Source organism: Panthera pardus, unplaced genomic scaffold (assembly GCF_024362965.1).
Source record: "Panthera pardus isolate Hobbes unplaced genomic scaffold, ASM2436296v1 HiC_scaffold_11, whole genome shotgun sequence".
Classification (NCBI taxonomy): Eukaryota; Metazoa; Chordata; class Mammalia; order Carnivora; family Felidae; genus Panthera; species Panthera pardus.
In genome coordinates, this window is record NW_026526666.1 from 66,042,246 (window position 1) to 66,053,166 (window position 10,921).

Here is a 10,921-nt window from a genome sequence, read left to right on the forward strand (position 1 = left end):
TTTACTTCCATCATTTTATTTCAGTCTACTTCAGTGTATTCAACATTTCAAATTTTCAAACAATTTCCTTTTTCTTTCTTTTTCTTTTACTCTTTTTTGTTTCTTTTCTTTTTCTTGAATGCAGAAAGATAAAAACTTCATTTTTACTTTCAATTTCTATTAAGAATATTTTAATTTAATTTTTATTACTATTTTTTATTTTTATATAAAATTTTTCAAATTCTATTTTACTTCCATCATTTTATTTTAGTCCACTACAGTGTATTCACTTTTTCAAATTTTTGAATGATTTCTTTTTTTTCCCACTTTTATCTTTTTCTCCTTTTCCTTTATTTTCTTTTTTCTTAATACAGAAAAAGAAAAAAATCATGTTCTTTTTAATTATTAAAAATATTTTTATTTAATTTTTTCTTACTATATTCTTTACTTTTGTGTATATTTTTTCAAATTCTATTTTACCCCCATCATCTCACACTAGTCTACTTCAGTGTATTCACTATTTCAAATTCTCAAACGATTTCCTTTTTTTTCTCATGCCCCGCCCCCTTTATTTCTTCTCTAATCTTTCAAACCACTTTCAACACCCAGACCAAAATACACCTAGGATCTAGCATCATCTATTTGATTTGTGTGTGTGTGTGTGTGTGTTTAATTTTTAATTTTAATATTTTTTAATTTTAATTTTTTTAATTTCAATTTTTCTACTTCATTAATTCATTTTCTCCATTCAAAATGACAAAAGGAAGGAATTCACCCCAAAAGAAAGAGCACAAAGAAATGACAGCCAGGGATTTAATCAACACAGATACAAGCAAGATGTCTGAACCAGAATTTAGAAGCATGATAATAAGAATACTAGCTGGAGTTGAAAATAGATTAGAATCCCTTTCTACAGAGATAAAAGAAGTAAAAACTAGTCAGAATGAAATAAAAAATGCTATAACTGAGCTGCAATCACAGATGGATGCAGCAGCGACAAGGATGGATGAGGCAGAACAGAGAATCAGTGATAGAGGACAAACTTATAGAGATAATGAAGCAGAAAAAAAGGGGGAGATTAAGGCAAAAGAGCATGACTTAAGAATTAGAGAAATCAGTGACTCATTAAAAAGGAACAACATCAGAATCATAGGGGTCCCAAGGGGGAAGAGAGAGAAATAGGGGTAGAAGGGTTATGTGAGCAAATCATAGCAGAAAACTTTCCTAACCTGGGGAAAGACAGAGACATCAAAATCCAGGAAGCACAGAGGACCGCCAGTAGATTCAACACAAACCGACCATCAACAAGGCATATCATAGTCAAATTCACAAACTACTCAGGCAAGGAGAGAATCATGAAAACAGCAAGGGAAAAAAAGTCCCTAACATACAAGGGAAGACAGACCAGGTTTGCAGCAGAACTATCCACAGACACTTGGCAGGCCAGAAAGGAGTGGTGGGATATATTCAATGTGCTGAATCAGAAAAATAAGCAGCCAAGAATTCTTTATCCAGCAAGGCTGTCATTCAAAATGGAAGGAGAGATTAAAAGTTTCCCAGACAAACCAAAATTAAAGGAGTTTGTGACCATTGAACCAGCCCTGCATGAAATTTTAAGGGGGACTCTCTGAGGGGAGAAAAGATGAAAATATATATATAAAATAAATGAATACTAAAAGAAACAAAGATTAGAAAGGACCAGAGAACACCACCAGAAACTCCAACTTGACAAGCATCATAATGGCCATCAATTCATATCTTTCAGTACTCACTCTAAATGTCAATGGACTCAATGCTCCAATCAAAAGACATAGGGTAACAGAATGGATAAGAAAACAAGATCCATCTATATGCTGTTTACAAGACACCCACTTTAGACCTAAAGACACCTTCATATTGAAAGTAAGGGGATGGAGAACCACCTATCATGCTAATGGTCAACGAAAGAAAGCCGGAGTAGCCATACTTATATCAGACAATCTAGACGTTAAAATAAAGACTGTATCAGGACATGCAGAAGGGCATTATATCATAATCAAGGGGTCTATACCAAGAAGACCTAACAATTGTAAACATTTATGCGCCAATTGTGGCAGCACCCAAATATATAAATCAACTAATCACAAACATAAAGAAACTCATTGGGGGCGCCTGGGTGGCTCAGTCGTTTAGCGTCCGACTTTAGCTCCGGTCACGATCTCGCGGTCCGTGGATTCGAGCCCCACGTTGGGCTCTAGGCTGATGGCTCAGAACCTGGAGCCTGCTTCTGATTCTGTGTTGCCCTCTCTCTCTGCCCCTCCCCCGTTCATGCTCTGTCTCTCTCTGTCTCAAAAATAAATAAACGTTAAAAAAATTAAAAAAAAAAAGAAACTTATCCATAGTAATACCATAATAGTAGGAGACTTCAACACCCCACTCACAGCAACGGACAGATCATCCAATCAAAACATCAACAAGGAAACAATGGCTTTGAACGACACACTGGACCAGATGGACTTAACAGATATATTCAGAACATTTCATCCTAAAGCAGCAGAATATACCTTCTTCTCCAGTGCACATGGAACGTTCTCCAGAAGAGACCATATACTGGGACACAAATCGGCCCTCAGCAAGTACAAAAAGATCAAGATCATATCCTGCATATTTTTAGACCACAACACTATGAAACTCGAAATCAACCACAGGAAAAAATTGGAAAGGTAACAAATACTTGGAGAATGAAGAACATCCTACTAAAGAATGAATGGGCTAACCAAGCAGTTAAAGAGGACATTAAAAAGTATATGGAAGCTAATGAAAATGATAACACCACAACCCAAAACCTCTGGGACGCAGCAAATGCGGTCATAAGAGGAAAGTATATAGCAATCCAGGCCTTCCTAAAGAAGGAAGAAAGATCTCAGATACACAGCCTAAACTGACGCCTTAAGGAGCTGGAAAAAGAACAGCAAATAAAACCCAAAACCAGCAGAAGACAGGAAATAATAAAGATGAGAGCAGAAATTAATGCTATCGAAACCAAAAACACAGTAGAACAGATCAATAAAACCAGAAGCTGGTTCTTTGAAAGAATTAACAAAATTGATAAACCACTAGTGAGTTTGATCAAAAAGAAAAAGGAAAGGACCCAAATAAATAAAATCAAGAATGAAAGAGGAGAGATCACAAACAACACAACAGAAATAAAAACAATAATAAGAGAATACTATGAACAATTATATGCCAATAAAATGGGTAATCTGAAAGAAATGGACAAATTCCTAGAAACATACACACTACAAAAACTGACACAGGAAGAAATAGAAAATTTGAACAGACCAACAACCAGTAAGGAAAATGAATTAGTAATCAAAAATCTGCCAAAAAACAAGAGCCCAGGGCCAGATGGCTTTCCAGGGGAATTCTACCAAACATTTAAAGAAGAGTTAACACCTATTTTCTTGAAACTGTTCCAAAAAATAGAAATGGAAGGAAAACTTCCAAACTCTTTCTATGAAGCCAGCATTACCTTGATTCCAAAACCGGACAGAGACCCCACTAAAAAGGAGAACTATAGACCAATTTCCCTGAATGAACGTGTATGCAAAAATCCTCAACAAGGTATTAGCCAACCAGATCCAACAATACATTTAAAAAATTATTCACATGACCAAGTGGGATTTATACCTGGGATTCAGGGCTGGTTCAATATCTGCAAAACAATTAACGTGATTCAGCACGTCAATAAAAGAAAGGACAAGAACCACATGACCCTCTCAATAGATGCAGAGAAAGCATTTGACAAAATACAGCATCCTTTCTTGATAAAAACCCTCAAGAAAGTAGGGATAGAAGGAGCATACCTCAAGATCATATAAGCCATATATGAATGAGCCAACGCTAATATCATCCACAATGGGGAAAAACTGAGAGCTTTCCCCCTAAGGTCAGGAAGAAGACAGGGATGTCCACTCTCACCACTGTTATTCAACACAATATTTGAAGTCTTAGCCTCTGCAATCAGACAACACAAAGAAATAAACAGCATCCAAATCAGCCACGAGGAGGTCAAACTTTCACTTTTTGCAGATATGATACTCTATACGGAAGACCCAAAGATTCCACCAAAAAAACTGCTAGAACTGATCCATGAATTCTGCAAAGTTGCAGGATATAAAATTAATGCACAGAAATCGCTTGCATTCCTATACACCAACAATGAAGCAACAGAAAGAGAAATCAAGGAATCGATCCCACTTCCAGTTGCACAAAAAACCATAAAATACCTAGGAATACATCTAACCAAAAAGGTGAAAAATCTATGCACTGAAAACTATAGAAAGCTTATGAAAGAAATTGAAGAAGACACAAAAAATGGAAAAAGATTCCATGCTCCTGGATAGGAAGAACAAATATTGTTAAAATGTCTATACTACCCAAAGAAATCTACACATTCAATGCAATCCCTATCAAAGCAACACCAGCATTCTTCACAGAGCTAGAACAAATAATCCTAAACTTTGTATGGAACCAGAAAAGACCCCAAATAGCCAAAGCAATCTTGAAAAAGAAAACCAAAGCAGGAGGCATCACAATCCCAGACTTCAAACTATAGTACAAAGCTGTAATCATCAAGACAGTATGGTACTGGCATAAGAACAGACACTCAGATCAATGGAACAGAATAGAGAATCCAGATATGGACCCACAAACATATGGCCAAATAATCTTTGACAACGCAGGAAAGAATATCCAGTGGAATAAAGACAGTCTCTTCAGCAAGTAGTGCTGGGAAAACTGGACAGTGACATGCAGAAGAATGAACCTGGATCACTTTCTTACACCATACACAAAAATAAGCTCAAAATGGATGAAAAGACCTCAATATAAGACAGGAAGCCATCAAAATCCTCAAGGAGAAAGCAGGTAAAAACCTCTTTGATCTTTCCCGCAGCAACTTCTTACTCAAGAAGTCTCCGGAGGCAAGGGAAACAAAAGCAAAAATGAACTATTGGGACCTCATCAAAATGAAAAGCTTCTGCACAGCAGAGGAAACAATCAGCAAAACTAAAAGGCAACTGACAGAATGGGAGAAGATATTTGCAAATGACATATCAGATAAAGGGTTACTATCCAAAATCTATAAAGAACTTATTAAACTCAACACCCAAAAAACAAATAATCCAGTGAAGAAATGGGCAAAAGACATGAATAGACACTTCGCCAAGAAAGACATCCAGATGGCCAACCGACACATGAAAAAATGCTCAACATCACTCGTCATCAGGGAACTACAAATCAAAACCACAATGAGATACCACCTTCACCTGTCAGAATGGCTAACATTAACAACTCAGGGAACAACAGATGTTGGCGAGGATGTGGAGAAAGAGGATCTCTTTTGCACTGTTGGTGGCAATGCAAGCTAGTGCAGCCACTTTGGAAAACAGTATGGTGGTTCCTCAAAAGACTCAAAATAGAACTACCCCATGACCCAGCAATTACAGTACTAGGCATTTATCCATGGGATACAGGTGTGCTGTTTCGAAGGGACACACGCACCCCCATGTTTATAGCAGCACTATCAACAACAGCCAAAGTATGGAAAGAGCCCAGACGTCCACTGATGGATGAATGGATAAAGAAGATGTGGTATATATATATATATATATATAGATAGATAGATAGATAGATAGATATATAGGAGTATTACTCAACAATCAAAAAGAATGAAATCTTGCCATTTACAACTACGTGGGTGGAACTGGAGAGTATTATACTAAGTGAAATTAGTCAGTCACAGAAAGACAAAAATCATATGATTTCACTCCTATGAAGACTTTAAGAGACAAAACAGATGAACATAAGGGAAGGGAAACAAAAATAATATAAAAACAGGGAGGGGGACAAAGCATAAGAGACTCATAAATATGGAGAACAAACTGAGGGTTACTGGAAGGGTTGTGGGGGGGGGGATGGGCTAAATGGGTAAGGGGCATTAAGGAATCTACTCCTGAAATCATTGTTGCACTATATGCTAACTAAATTGGATGTAAATTTTAAAAAATTAAAAATAAAATTAAAAAAAGAAATGAAAAAGAAACAAAAAGAAAAATTAACAGAACCCCCCCGTAAAAAAAAAAGAGAATCCACTATGATGGGGTCGCCTGAATGGCTCAGCCAGTTGAGTGTGGGACTCTTGATTTTGGCTCAGGTCATGATCCCAGAGTTATGGAATCGAGCTCTGCATAGGGCTCTGTGCTGAGCGTGGAACCTGTTTAAGATTCTCTTTCTCCCTCTCTCTGTCCCTCCCTTGCTCTTCTTCTCTCTCTCTCAAAATAAACATTTTTTTAAAAAGAGTCTTTCTCTCTCTCTCTCCCTCTGCCCCTCTCCCCCACCCATCCTCACTCTTTGTCTAAAATAACAAAAGTAAAAAATATTTTGAAAAAAATAAAAAAGAATCCACCATAATGGGAAACATTTCATTCTTTAAAAAAAATTCTCTGGTCAACTAATATTCAAAGCAGAAAAGAATATCTAATGGAAAAAGACAGTCTTTCAACAAATGGTGTTGAGAAAACTGGATGGCAACATGCAAAAGAATGAAACTGGACCACTTTCTTAAACCATACACAAAAATAAATTCAAAATGGATGAAAGCCCTAAATGTGAGAAAAGAAACCATAAAAATCCTAGAGGAGAATACAGGCAACAACTTCTTTGACCTAAGCCTGAGGAATTTCTTAATTAAACGTGTTGCTAAAGGCAAGGGAAACAAAAGCAAACATGAACTATTGAGACCTCATCAAAATAAAAAGCTTCTGCACAGCAGAGGAAACAATTAACAAAACTAAAAGGCAGCTTACGGAATGGGAGAAGATATTTGCAAATGACATATCTAATAAAGGGTTAGTATCCAAAATCGATAAAGAATTTATAAAACACACATCCCCAAAACCATTAAACCCAGTTAAGATAAGGGCAGAAGAAATGAATAGACATGTTCCAACGAAGACATCCAGATGGCTAACAGACACATGAAAAGATGCTCAACATCACTCATCATCAGGGAAATACAAATCAAAACCATGAGGAGATACCACCTCACACCTGTCAGAATGGCTAAATTTAAAACCCAAGAAACAACAGGTGTTGGCAAGGATGTGGAGAAAGGGGAACCCTCTTGCACTGTTGGTGGGAATGCAAACTGGTGCAACTACTCTGGAGAACAGTGTGGAAGTTCCCTCAAAGAACTAAAAATAGAACTACCCTACCATCCAGCAATTGCAGTATTAGGTATTTACCCAAAGGATACAAAAATACAGATTCAAAGGGGTATATGCACCTCAATGTTTATAGCAGCATTATCAACAATAGCCAAACTATAAAGAGAGCCTGGGGTACCTGGGTGTCTGTCAGTTAAGTGTGTGACTTTAGCTCAGGTCATGATCTCATAGTTCATGAGTTTGAGCCCGCATCAGGCTCTCTACTGTCAACATGGAGCCCACTTTGGATCCTCTGTCCCCGATCTCCCTCTGCCCCTCCCCTGCTAGTTCTCTCTCTCTCTCTCTCTCTCAAAAATAAACATTTAAAAAACCCCACAAATGTCCATCAATGGATGAATGGCAAGAAGAACTCATGGTTTGTAAGTTTGAGCCCTGCATTGGGCTTGCTGCTGTCAATGCAGAGCCCACTTTGGATCCTCTGTCTCCCTGTCTGTCCGCCCCTCCCCACTCACACCCTCTCTCTCAAAAATAAATATTTTTTAAAAAAGATAATGAAATCTTTCCATTTACAATGATGCAGCAGAGCTAGAATGTATTATACTAAGTAAAATAAGTCAATCAGAGAAAAACAAATACCACATGATTTCACTCACATGTGGAATTTAAAAAACAAAACAGATGAATAGAAGGGAAGGTGGGTAGAAAAGAAAGGTAAACAAACCACAAGAGACTCTTAACAATAGAGAACAAACTGAAGGTTAATGAGATGGGCTAGATGGGTGATGGGAGCTAAGGAGAATACTTGTGATGAGCACTAGGTGCATGTAAGTGTCGAATCACTGAATTCTACTCCTAAAACCAATATTGATATGCTAACTGACTAAAATTAAAATTAAAAGAAAAATTAAAAAAAATTCTCTTCTTCCTGTTATTGGTAGTTCTAAACATTAGGTTTATTTTTCAATAGCGTCAAAAGGTACCTAAGTATATGACTGCAAGTGGAAAAATAGGGGACAGAAATCAGGTACTGGCAGTTTTTTTCATTTTCATTTGTATGTGAATTTTTAATATAAATGTGAAGACATTAACGTAAGTCAAAATGAATCAGAGAACAAGTTTCAATATTTCAACTCTGTAGTAATTATAAATAACCTGTTAAATTTTTTTATAAAAGTAAATAGTAATAGCTATTTACTTTTTAAAGTATACCTCAGAGCAAAGAAAATAACCAGAAACAGAGGAATACATTATATAATGAGTGATGAATCCACCAAGAAGATATAGCAATCCTAAATACATATGCACTAAACAATAGGTCTGCAAAACATGTGAAGTAAAAACTGATAGAACTGAAAGAATAAATAGAAAAATCCACAATTGTAGTTGGAGGCTTAAATACCCATCTGTCAACAACTGATAGGTTGGGTAACAGATCTAAATATAAAAGTTAAAGCTATTAGAAGAAAAAATAGAGAATATCTTCATGATCTGGAATTAGGCAGAGTTTTTGCAGACAAGACCCAGAAAACCCAGAAGGAAAGACTGACAAAATGGGCTTCATCAAAATTTAAGAGACCGATGTGCTACTCAGTGCACTAACAAGGCACCTGGGCTTCATCAAAATTTAAAACATGCTTATTGTATGGATATACCACATTTTGTTTATTCATTTATCATTTAATGGAAATTTGAGTTGTATTCACTTTTTTTGGCTATTATGAATAATGCTAATATGAACATTTGTGTGCAATTTTTATGGAATATGTTTTCATTTTTCTTTGATATATATACACTGAGAATTCTGGACCATATGGTAACTTTGTATAACGATTTGAGGAATTCCACACTGTTTTCTGAGGTGGCTCTACTATTTAATATTCTCACTGGCAGTGAATGAGGATTTCAATTTCTCCACATCCTTGTCAACACTTACTATATATAGTCTTTTAGATTACAGCTATACTACTGGGTCTCAGTGGTATCTCCTTCTGGGTTTGATTTGCTAATGATATTGAGCATCTTTTCATATGCTTATTAACCATCAGTATATCTCCTTTAGAGAAATATCTATTCAAATTTTACACTCATTTTTAAATTGGGTTGTCTTTAGTTTTTTTTTAGTAATGATTTTTTTAAATTCCAGTATAATTAACATACAGTGTTCTATTCATTTCAAATGTACAATATAGTGATTCAACAATTCTATACATTACTCATTGCTCATCATGATAAGTGTACTCTTAATCCCATTCACATATTTCACCCATCCACCCACCCACCTTCCCTCTGGCAACCACCTGTTTGTTCCCTATATTTGAGTCTATTTTTTTGTTTCACTCTTTTTACCTTTGTTCATTTGTTTTGTTTCTTAACTTAAACAAATGAGTGAAATCATATGGCATTTGTCTTTGTCTGACTTATTTTACTTAGCATTATGCCCTCTAGGTCCATCCACGTTGTTGTAAATGACAAGATTTCATCCTTTTTTATGGCTGAGTAATATTTCATAATATGAATAAATATGCCACATCTTCTTTATCAGTTCATCTATCAATGGTCACTTGTGTTGCTTCCATATCTTGGCTATTGTAAATAATGCTGCAATAAACATAGGGGTGCATACATCTTTTCAAATTAGTGTTTTGGTTTTCTGGGGTAAATACCCAGTGTTGGAATTACTGGATCAAATGGCAATTCAATTTTTAACTTTCTGAGGAAACTTTGTACTGTTTTGTACTGTTTCCTTCAGTGGATGTAGCAATTTGTATTCCCACCAACAGTGCACAAGAGTTCCAAAAGCTGTAGTAATCAAAACAGTATGGTACTGGCACAAAAACAGACACATAGATTAATGAAACAGAATGGAGTCCAGAAATAAACTCATGCTTTTATGGTCAATTAATCTATGACAAAGGAGGCAAGGATATACCATGGGGAAAAGATTCTCTCTTCAACAAATGGTATTGGGGAAACAGGACAGCTCCATGCAAAAGAATGAAACTGGACCACTGGACACAAAAATTAATTCAAAATGAATTAAATATCTAAATGTGAAACCTGAAAAAACTAAAACTCCTAGAAGAAAACATAGGCAGTAATTTCTTTGACATCAGCCATAGAAACATTTTTCTAGATATGTCTCCTCTGGCTATGGAAAAAAAAAAAACAAAATTAAGTTATTATATTTATTAAAATAAAACTATTGGAACCAAAATAAAAAGCTTCTGGGGTACCTGGGTGACTCAGTCAGTTGAGCGTCAGACTCTTCATTTCAGCTCAGGTCATGATCTCATAGTTGTGGAATCAAGCCCTGTTTTGGGCTCTGCACTGATTCTCTGCACTTAAGATTCTCTCTCTTTCTCGCTCTCTCTCCCTCTGCCCCTCCTCCACTTGCATGCTCTATCAAAAAAAATTTTATTAATTAACTTTTAAAAATAATAAACAATTAAAAAGCTCTGCAGAGCAAATCAGCAAGACCAAAAGACAGCCTACTGAATGAGAGGAAATATATGCAAGTGATATATCTGATATGCGGTTAATATCCAAAATATATAAAGAATTATACAACTCAACACCAAAAAACAAACAATCCTACTAAAAATGGACAGAGGACCTGAATAGACATTTTTGCAAAGAAGACATACAGATGGTCAAGAAACAATCCATCACTAGTTATCAGGGAAATGCAAATTAAAGCCACAATTAGATATCACTCTGCTTTTTTTTCTTCGATA